Here is an 11,725-nt window from a genome sequence, read left to right as displayed (position 1 = left end):
TATCATCTGTAGGAAAGATGGCAACTGTGCTACGGATGTTGGATGAAAGAGATTTTGGTCCTCATAGGGTTAAGACCACCAGCTGGCAGTATCAGCAATATCAGTCACTAATAGTAACCTTGTGTAGCAGCATGCCTTAAGGTGGTACTGGATGATAAGGCTGGAGAGCAAAGCAATCTATTAGTCAGGCTGCAGCAGAAAATAGTGTGTCAGTGCTACACACTATTTGCTTTGAAAATGGAAATGGGGGGGAAGGGAGGTGAAATCTGATTTCCTGCTGCTGGGGGAATGGGTGCCACTTGTGATTGGGCTGGAGGTGGGGAGAGGGAGGAGGATTTCAAGGTCATAGTGGTGATGGTGATGGAAAGATGAATAGACAGCAGGTGAATGCATTATTTAGTCGGCTACCGATTGCGGAGCAAGGGATTGTTCTCATATCTGGCAGGCTGTCTCCTAGGAGGACACCCCCAGTTCTTGTTTCCTACAAGTGTACATAGAAACCTGGTTGTCTAGGTGACAGCTGGAAAGAGGTTGCAGGCTAAGGAATAGAATAGCCTTGGCTAATATGCTATTATGTAACTAGAGGGTTCATGGCCATATTACTCTTAAGGACACATCCATTCAATTTTTAGGTCCTTCCCCTTTTGCTCCTGAATGTATCTGGTATTTGAGATACAATATATTCTAGGAAATATTTTGAATTATTTTCTTTAATTGCCCTGCAATACACGTTACATTCAAGATAATGAAAAAACTGGGACTCTGGTAGCCTTGATAAAACTCTTATGACAGTAGCTGGTGTCCAAAGGCAATGCAGGCTTATGGTTAGATACTTTCAGGCAAAGCCATGAATCAAAAGTCCAGGCTTTGCGTGGTATTTCCACTTTTCCAAGTGACTCACAGTATAACCCTGGGCAAAGCCACTGAACTCCTATGTGCCTCAGTTCACTCATCTGTAAAATGGACATCATAATACCCATCCCAGCTCAGATGAGTGTTTAAAGTTGTTAATCAATCAATATTGTAGTGGTCTTTAAGATTACGGGGTGGAAGGTGCTACAAAAAGGGCATTATTAAGGGGCAAAGACAAATGGAGTTAATTCATGGGTAGCAGTAATCGATCTTGTAAAGGGGACTGCTTGAGTGAGTGACAGCTCACCAAGGTGAGCATGGACTGCACAACCCAGCCCATAATGAATACTCAGGTGTTTACTCAGTCCTTATGCCGGTGAAGCTCCCATTATTGCCTATTGTTTTTTGCCAGGCAAAATTTCCCTTAATCCTCAGGATTTGGTGAGACAAATCCAGAAACATGTATCCTAACACTTCCAAACAACAGGGGGTTGGAAATATTGGGACTTGGATCCAATCTATTGCTTATTTTCCCAACATCTCCTCCTCCTCAGGCAGATTCCCTGTTGCTCTTCAGATGCTTGATTATGCCAACATCCCCCAATACCTTCAGCTAATCAAGGGTCTTTGTAGTTAGGGCAAGAAGGAGGTGGGTAAAACCTGAGGCTGGGATGCAGGAGATCTGGGTTTAATTTCTGGCTCCCACGCAGATTTCTTGCATGAAGAAACTGCAAATCATTTCATCTCTCTGAGCTTCCGTTCCCCATCTCTGTTAAAGGGAATAATGACACTGCTCTTCTTCTGCCCTTTGCCTTTTTCCTCTAAATCAGTGTTTCTCAAATGGGGGTTGTTGCCACTTGTGTAGGGAAAGCCCCTGGCGGGCCAGGCCAGTTTGTTTACCTGCCCCGTTCGCAGGTCCAGCCGATTGCGGCTTCCACAGGCCATGGTTTGTCGCTGCAGGCCACCGGAAGCTGCTGGAAGCGGCACGGGCCAAGGGACTTACTGGCGACCACTTCCAGCAGCTCCCACTGGCCTGTAGCAGCGAACCGCGGCCAGTGGGAGCTGCAATTGGCCAGACCTGTGGACGGGGCAGGTAAACAAACCAGCCCAGCCCACCAGGGGCTTTCCCCACACAAGCGGTGACCCCAGTTTGAGAAACACTGCTCTAAATTCTTTTTGATTGTAAGCTCTTTGGGGTGGGCTTGCCTCACAGGGTACATCCACGCTGGAACTGGAGGTGTAATTGCCAGCTCAGTTTGACACACCCACGCTAGCGTGGTCAAAATAGAAGTGTAGTTGCAGTGCCACAAGCCACAGGAGGGGTTAGTTACAGGGTTGCCATGATTTTGTCATGAGTCTCATGATAATTCTTGTTTTCCTTAAAGTCCTGGAGTAAAGTGGAGATGTGATGAATTCAGCCTTCATTCTTAAAGAAAAAGTATGTTTCTAGCCCTCATGGCTGTGGAGAAAGCTTCAGAATGTGACCCCAGTGCACCTTAAAGGCTCCAAAAGCAGAATGCAAATCAAAAGAACACCACATCTATTTTTTATCTCCTGAGTTTAAAGCCAATCTAATGATTTTTGGTGAGCCTGACTCATGGTTTTGGAACATTTGGGGCTGGCAGTACTGTAGTTAGCTCCTAGACAGCTGGCCCATCCTGCACCATGTGCAGCTGTGGTTACGCTGTTTTTTTTAGCCCCCAGCTTGGGTATGTAGACTCAAGCTGGAAATTACACTTTCCAGCTCCAGTGTAGACATACGTACCCTTACTCTGTGTGTGTACAGCTCCTGGCACAATGGAGGTCTAGTCTTTGACTGGGGCTTCTACACCCTACAACAGATATAAATATACGCCTCTGCCTCGATATAACGCTGTCCTTGGGAGCCAAAAAATCTTACCGTGTTATATCGAACTTGATTTGATCCCAGGAGCGCACAGCCCCACCCCCCCAGGAGCGCTGCTTTACCACGTTATATCCAAATTCGTGTTATATCGGGTTGCATTATAAAGGGGTAGAGATGTACGTCCATAGTTATAAGTCTACTAAATGTTTCAAAAGCCCCGTAATGCATGAGTCTCTTTGGAGGGAGTGGTGGTGTCTACTGTGTCTCTGTCCTCAGTTTTGTATTACCCCCTTGCTGTGAAATTGACAAGGAATCCTGAGGACTGCCAAAGCCAGACCTCAAGAAGTTGGGTCATCTGTTAATCTGTAGCTTTAAAGAAAAGAGAAAGAAAAGCATGCTTTGGAGGTCAGCTAGTCCCTGGCTATTTTTCAGCAGATGGGTGGATTGTATATGAAAGTAAATTGTTTATTCTTCATCAGTAATGTGTGGTGCAGGGTGTTTTAAGAACTGTGGTGGTGACTGTGTCTCATTACTGCACCTCAAAGGCCCAGGACATTTTCTGTGGTAGGTTTGTCTGGAAGCAGCTGTAGCTGGAGTTGGAAGGAAACCGAACATGAGAATGAAGGAAGGCTGGATGTGGCTGTAAGCAAAGGCCCCTCTCACTGTGGGTGTGTCTACACAGCAGCTGGGTGCTGGGATTGCCAGTTCATGTAAATATATATGCACTAGCTTTGCTCAAGCTACTTCACTAAAAATAGTAGTCTGGCCATGACAGCATGGACGGCTCAGGCTAGCCACCTAAGTACAAATCCCGCCTGACCCCCTGGCTCTGGACTTTATAAACATAAACACAGCAGTGTTTACATCTATATCAGTCTCACTAGACACTACCTCAAGGATCCAGTGTGCAAACCACATTCTTTGTGTAGTTGGTGTATTGGAGCAAATTTTTTACAACTATTTTGAACAACCCTTCCTCCACTTCAGGTAAAATCTTTGCTGGAGTACGAAGTTTTGTCTTTTCAGGACTTTTTAGGCAGCATTATACAGAGTTAAACCCAGGCCATCACACATAAACCTTAAAATTTGGACTTAATATCTGCCAGACACAGCTAAAGAAAAAGAAATACCACCCAATTACTTTCAGTGCAAACAATGCATTTTAAATAGATTATGTAATATTAAAAAAAAAATTTAATGAAAGCTATCAGATAGAACCCTTCCCGGGCAGAGTTCACCCTGTTTCTGCTCATCAACTGCTAACGCCCTCTTGTCTAGATCAGTGGTTCTCAACCAGGGATCCGGGGCCTCTTGGGGGCCCGTGAACAAGTTTCAGGGCATCTGCCAAGCATGGCCAGCATTAGACTCGCTAGGGCCCAGAGCAAAAAGCCAAAGTCCCATTGCACAGGGCTGCAGCCTGGGGCTGAAGCTGAAGCCTGAGCAACTCAGGGTATGTCTACACTGGCAGAGTTACAGCGCTGGCAGTTACAGAAAGCCCTGAAGGGAAACCGCTCTTGTGTGTTCACGCTGTCAGCTGCCTGCGCAATAGTGTGTTCGCACTTATGGCACTTGTGGCACTATTCAGAGCGGTGCACTCTGGGCAGTTATCCCACAGAGTATTTCTTCCTCTTCTGCTGCTAAGAGTTGTGGGAAGGCAGAGGGGGTCTCGGGGTATCCTGGGACATGTCCCAATGCACCATGATGCATTGCTTCGCATCCCAGCAAGCCCTGTGCTTCCATCTGCATTTGGTGCCGTCTTTCAACAATTTGGGTACTGCGCGCTCTGCTCTGCCTCTTCGGTCTGCAGGAATGGATCCCGTACTGTTGACCAGTATGCTGCTTGCTCTCACTAACATGTCACAAGTGGCAGTGGAGTTATTCCTTAAACTACAGAGGCAAGAGGATTTTGACATTGATCTCGCCACGTGTACTAGCTAGGACACGAGATTGCTTGTGGCATTCACGGAGGTGCTGATCACAACCGAACACCGCTTTTGGGCCCGGGAAACAAGCACTGAGTGGTGGGATCACATCGTGATGCACGTCTGTGATGACAAGCAGTGGCTGCAGAACTTTTGGATGAGAAAAGCCACATTTATGGGACTGTGTGATGAGCTCATCCCAGCCCTGCAGCGCAAGGACATGAGAATGAGAGCTGCCATTGGAGAAGGGCATGGCGATTGCACTGTGGAAGCTGGCTACTCCAGACTGCTACCGATCGGTCGCTAACCAGTTCACAGCGGGAAAGTCGACCGTGGACTCGTGTTGATGGAAGTGTGGAGGGCCGTTAACTGCATCCTGCTCTGAAAGACTGTGATTAGGCAATGTGCATGACATTGCAAATGGCTTTGCACAAATGGGCTTCCCTAACTACACAGGTGCGATAGCTGGCACACATATTTCAATTCTGGCACCAGACCACCTAGCCACCAAATACATTAATCAGAAAGGGTATTTCTCTATGGTTATCCAGGCACTTATGAATCACCGTGAGTGTTTCATGAACATTTGCTCAGGGTGGTCCAGAAAGGTGCATGATGCACGCATCTTTTGGAACACAGGTCTGTTCAGGAAGCTGCAAGCGGGAACTTTCTTCCCAGACCAGAAGATCACTGTAGGGGAAATAGAAATGCCCATTGTGATCCGGGAGTATCCCACCTACCCCTTAATGCCATGGCTTATGAAGCCATACATGGGAAACCTTGACAACAGCAAGGAGCAGTTTAACAACAGGCTGAGCACATGCAGAATGACTGTTGAGTGTGCTTTTGGCTGTTTAGAGGCCTGCTGGTGCTGCCTATATAGGAGGCTGGACCTGGCCAATGACAATATTCCTCTGCTTATAGCCTCGTGCTGTTCACTCCATAATATTTATGAAGGAAAGGGTGAACACTTCACTCAGGGCTGGACCGCTGAGGCTCAGTGCCTGGAGGCTGAATTTGAACAGCCAGAGACCAGGGCTATTAGAGGGGTGCAACGTGGGGCCATAAAGATCAGGGATGCTTTGAGGCAGCAATTTAAAGCTGAAAGCCACTAATATTTGTTGCTGTGCTCGGGAGTGCAGTGCTTGTAATGCTAGGAGGTGATTGTGATTGGTACAGACAATGCATTATGAACGTTTAAGAAAACTGCTTGTTGCTTTTCAGGGCTCTGTTTGCTTTCAATTAATGGAATAAAGATTATTTCAAACCAAAATAATTCTTTTATTAAAAAACAACAACTGGAGGAGAGAGGCAAACAAACAAACAAACAAAAAACATCAGCACTGAGGGGGACGGGAGAAGGGAGGGTCTCAGGAGGAAGTGGGGTCCCAGAATGATTAAAGATTTGTGTATGTCCAGGTATCATATGCAAGCTTCTCCTTTGGAGTAAGTGCAGCGGGTACTGTACTTCAGCAAGGCTAAACTTCACAGGGACAGTTGTTGAGTGCAGTGGGTACTGGGAGTCTGCTGGCCTGTGATGGGGTGGGAGTGGAATGCAGCAGGTACAGACTGGAGCCAGGAGGTTGATAAGTGTGTGTTGGCGGTGTCGGGGGTGCATAGGAAAGAGTTGTGTAACAGCGGCTGCAGGGGAGGGCGGCCGTGGAGGTGCTTGGTTTGCAGTGCTAGTAGTGCCTGGAGCCTGTCATCTTGGCGCTCCATAAACTTTAAGAGCCGCTCCGTGGTTTCGTTCTGGCACTCTGCATTCTTCTTTCTGTCCCTCTTCTTGCTGTCCTGCCACTCCTTCAATTCTTGTTTTTTGGCCGCAGAGTGCATCATGTCATCACACAAAAAGTCCTCTTTACTTCTTCATGGCCCCTTTCTAATTCAGCGCAGCCGTTCAGCCAGCGATAGCAAAGAGGGAGGCTGGGCTCCCAAGGTCATATCTGTGAAGCCAAAATGTAACATTTTGCAGAAGCAGTATTGTTTGCAACACACAGACCATGGATTCAGTGATTTAAAACACACTCACTATTTACATACCTGTTACTAACTGGCTGACCCCACATATGAGCCACAAGACCCCCAGAATGGTGAGTAACCACAGGGGCCGGGGAAATCAGTATCCCAGGACCGTACTGTCCACTGGGCATGTGGCCCTTGGGGAGAGCCAGCACTGTGCGTTGGGGGGCTTATACTCATTACTGACCCTGCATTTTCCACAGGCTGTGTTCATTCTGGAAGGTATCTCACTGCTGAGGGTGAGCAGGGAATCAAAGGAGGTTCTTCTCCAAGACTGTGGGTTCTGCCCTGGCTTTTATGCAGCTCGCCTGTGTGCAACAATGTGCCCTCTACCCTCCCTCCCTCCAGTGACAGAAGAGTGGCGTGGGAAAGTTACCGTTAATGGGGCAAGAAATAAAGCAGCTCTGCCAAAGAACCTGCGGCATCTGGTTGCCCAGTATCTCCATGAGAGTTTCATGGAGATCTCTGAGGCAGATTCATGTGAAGTGAGGGAGTCAATCAGCAACCTGTTCCACCACTTGGACTAGGCATGCGATGGTACGCACATCATACAAACACAAGCCTGCTTTCTGCAACTCTCCTGCCCCCAACAACTCACTTCAGCAATTCCCAAAATCAAAGCCACTTACCAGGGGCCTCCTCTCCTGTCTGTGCATCACCAAGATCTGATATTGTGACTGGCTAGCCTCCTCTGGTGTAGAGAAGAGCTCCTGGCTGCATGTATGTCTGGCCTCTGAGTCATCCTCTGCTTCTGAGTCCCTCTCCCCTTCCACATCCTCATCCAAGATTTCCTCCTCCTGGCTTGGTCCACTCTCGAATGGCACATGAGCCACCTAAGTATCCACAGTGGCCTTCGCAGTGGAGGTGGGGTCGCCACCACATATCTCATCTAGCTCTTTGTAGAACCGGCAGTTCATGGGCGCAGCACTGGAAGGGTGGTTTGCCTCCCGTGCCTTGTGGTAGGCGTTCCGCAGCTGCTTCATTTTGACCCTGCACTGCAGTGTGTCCCAGTCATGGCCCCTTTCTGTCATGCATCATGAAATCTCTCTGTAGGTATCATAATTCCTATGGCTGGAGTGCACCTGGGACTGGACAGTCTCCTCTTCCCAAATGTCCAGCAGCTTGGCTTTGCTCCAAGTGGGGGATTGCCTGGCACATAGAGCAGGCATGATCACCTGGAAAGATGTGCTGAGACTTTCAAAATTCCCAAGGAATTTAAGGGGTGGGGCTCGCGGTTGGTCACCTGAGGGCAGGGCAGTAGAATTCAAACTGATGACCAGAGAGGCAAGAACAGGCATTGTGGGACACCTCGCGGAGGCCAATTGCAGCACTGTAATTGACCAGGGTGTCTACACTGGCACCACAGTGCTGTAGCCCCAGCGCAGGAAGCTGTACGCCTCTCGTCGGGGTGTTTTTTTTTTACAATGCTGCAACTGTGGCGTTTCTGTGCACGAAGTGGCTTGGCAGCGTGTACACCTCAGGAGTTACAGCACAGAAAGCGGCTTTACTTCACAGAAACTTGCCAGTGAAGACAAGGCCTTAGCTTTGCAGTGCCCCCGTGGTGTGTGGCCCTGGGCAATTGCCATGCTTGCTACCTTTTAATGCCAGCCCTGGCTTTTACATGCAGAAAAACAGCTGTTGCACAGGTGGGCCATGGAGTTTTTATAGCATGTTGCAAGAGCCTCAGAAAGAAAAAGGTTGAGAACCCCTGGTCTAGATTGTTTTAAAACACTGGGCATTTGTAACCATTCCCTGCTCTGTTCTCAGCCACATGTAGAAATGACATAAGAAGGATAACAGCTAGGGTACTGAACTAGCACTCAGGAGACCTTGGTTTACTTCCTGGCTCAGGCTTAAACTTCCTGTGGACCGTAGGCAATTCACCGAATCTATCTAGAGCTGTAATTATTAATTATAATAATGAATTAATTACTGTAATTCTTCCTTACCTTACAGGGGCATTGTGAGGATAAAACCCATTAATGATTGAGACACTCAAAGTTGATAACAGCTGTACAAGTACCTAGACAGAAACATGACTGATTCAAACAGCATGTCCTATTCTAAGAATGCAGGATCCCACGTTTGCCCCAAATATCTGTAGTCCGTACAGAATGGTTCCAGCCTCTTAGTTACCTGCCTGCATCCTCTCTGGGGTCACCTCTTCTGACATGGCTCCAGCCAGTATTGCTTTTGCCATTTCTTTTACTGCTGCCACTGGTCTCCACCTGCTGCTGCTGCCAGATGTTTCCCTGGAGCTGGGTTGCCTCATCAGCTCTTTGACTGCTCCAAGTGTGAGACCAGCAGCTGACACACTCAGGGATAGCTCGAGTTCTTGATCCCTGACACAAGGCGTTGGGTAAGAGGCAAAGATGTAGAAACGGCTCTTGGAACAGGGCTTCTAAGGGTCTGTCTACACTGCAGCTGGCAGGGTGCTTTCCAGTGTGGGTGGACAGAAAAGCACTAGCTCTGCTCAAGCTAGCATGCTAAAAATAGCCGTGTGGACACTGTGGCAGAGGCGGCACCATGGACTAGCCCCTTAGTACAGACCAGGGTTGTGGGGAGGCTTGCATGTGGGTGACTAACCTGTGCCATCCGCTGTGCTGCAGCATCCACACAAAGCTGGTGCCTGTCTGTCTACCTGGACTGGGTGTGTGTGTGTGTGTCAGTTTCAGCTGCAGTGTGGACAGACCCTAACAGTCCCAGCTGCTGACAACTGGGAATGTGAAAGAGGCAGGCTGGAAGAGGAAGATGAGTCCCCAGTCAACACCAGATTCGGACTCATCCTATTTCAATTTACACTGTGTTATGTCTCCCAAAATCCAATTGGAAAATTGCACCTTTTGATTTAACTACAATAGGACAGGGGGAAGGGAGGGAAAATGCCGTGAGCAGCCCAGTGTTTATCACTGGATCTGTTAAAGCCCAGAAGGAAAGGAGCCAGGGTAGGGGAAGTGGGAGGAGAAGTGAGGTTCCAGGAATTGTTAGCTGCATTTACAGGAAAAATATAATGACCCTCCATTTCTGGAACAGAGCGACAGGCAGTGTTACGGTAATGGAGATGTTTGGCTGTAAAACCTGTGCACATCTCTTCCTCCTGCACCTCTGCTAGCACACCTCACTGTGCAAATGTTACTCCTGTATCTCTGGCAAAGGCAGAGAGGCAAGTCTCTGTATTCTGGAACATGTACCACGCAGCAAAGTAGTAGCCATGGTGTAAATAATTTTTTTAAAATGACAAAACCCAAACCTTTGTAGCGTCCTGGAGTCTTAGCTGGTTCCAAGTTCTTTAGGAGGGATAGAGAGCATAAAGAATCCTAGCTCCGATTTAGCAAGTATACTGCAAAGATGAGAGATGATTCAGTTTCACTAGGATACATCTCATAAATATGGAAAGCTTTTGTGGTGTACTTCCTTTTAAATGTCCAAAAGGAGCAGTTCCTGAGAGACAGGAAAGTGAAGACCTTGGAATAACTGTAGGAGTGAGAAGGCTGTTTTTTATGTTTCAATAATAGGATTTTCTCGGTCAGGAATTAAGAACAGTGGGATTCATTCTTCCCAGGTCGTTTTGTCGTGTCCTCCTACTGTGTCCTGTCCCATCAGTGCATGTGCTGTTACGCCCCGCTGTGCACACTACCGATTCTCTAGAATCACTGGAAAGATCTAAAAATGCATCCTACTTATCACACACCCTGTTAATTATCATGGAGCTAATTCAGCCCAGGTGTAATTGAGTGTAACTGGACTTACTGACGTTGCACCCACCTATATTAGGCCCTATTTGGCCCTATTTGCTAAATAAAGGAAAACTGGATTTGTACTGATCTCTCTTTCCTGTGAGATATGGACGACGTGGTGTTCATGTTTTTTAGCGCATATGCAAGAGACCTCTAAGAAACTCAGCAGTTTTGTTTTGTTTTGGGGTTCATAGATCTGACTCAAAGCCCATTGAAATCAATGGGAAGATTCCCTTGGCTTCAAAGCAGGGCCGGCTCTAGGCACCAGCAAAACAAGCAGGTACTTGGGGTGGCTCATTTCCAGGGGGCAGCATTTTGGTCATCCTTTTCTTTAAACTCACTTCCTCCCCTCTCACAACCCTGCAGAAGTGGAGCCAAGGAGCAGCTGGGGATCCAGCATAGGAGCTTAGAACCCACAGGACCATGGGAGCTGTAGTTTCTTGCCTAGCTCCCTGCCTATAGAGCCAGCCCTGGTGCAGAGAAAGAGCTACATTTCCCAGCAATCTCTTGGCAGCTATCAATAGGAAAGGGAGGGGTAGGGAGTGAGGTAGCTGAGCCATGCTGTGAGTCGAAAGGGGTAGTACCGTGAATGGGGAACAAGTGTGCCCAAGGAGTAGAAGGCTTTACCCACATGTCTCCTTCATAAGACTTCCCCAGACTGCATTAGGGATACCGGTGTGACCTCACCTTGCAGCCCCCAAAGAAGGAGTTGGGTGGACTAAATGGACATTGCACCTCTCTATCTGAAGTCTAGCAAGGGAGGTACGTGGATGCCACTGGAATTTAAAATGAAAAGTAAGGGAGGAGAGGCTGTGCTTGGGGACTTCGGCAGCTTTAGGTACAGTACCAGGCACGTAGGAGGATTTCCACTTCTGAGCCATGGAAGCAGAAATTGACTTTTCCTTTCCAGATTTAGCTAATATTCAGAAAGGGAATCTAGCACCTGCCTTCCAGATTTGAACACCCTGAAAATTCAGGAGTGCTCAAGCTCAAGTTGGGCAGCTGTTACTTCATTTCTCCCTAATCCAATATACTGATCTACTGTAACTTGCTGTAGAAAAAGTAGGATAAGAAATGAAGAAGCAAGAAATGCTTCCCAGTGGTTTTTAGGACTGGAATTGCTGTTTTCAACAGCTATTGCCCTTTTTAAAAAAAAAAGTTTTATTTATTTAAAACGAAGACCGTGATATTGCATTGGCAAATTCCCCATAGAAACAAAGAGTGGAACAAAAGAATAATAAAGGCATCTCAACTTTTCCTCATTTATGTAGGACGGTCTTATAATATGCATCCAGATATCCTCCAATCACACAAGCTGAAAATTGTTCCACTTTACTGCAGTTCTGTAA

Source organism: Gopherus flavomarginatus, chromosome 1 (genome assembly GCF_025201925.1).
Source record: "Gopherus flavomarginatus isolate rGopFla2 chromosome 1, rGopFla2.mat.asm, whole genome shotgun sequence".
Taxonomy (NCBI): Eukaryota; Metazoa; Chordata; order Testudines; family Testudinidae; genus Gopherus; species Gopherus flavomarginatus.
The sequence above is the reverse complement of the archived record's forward strand: the minus strand, read 5'-3'. Positions refer to the sequence as shown.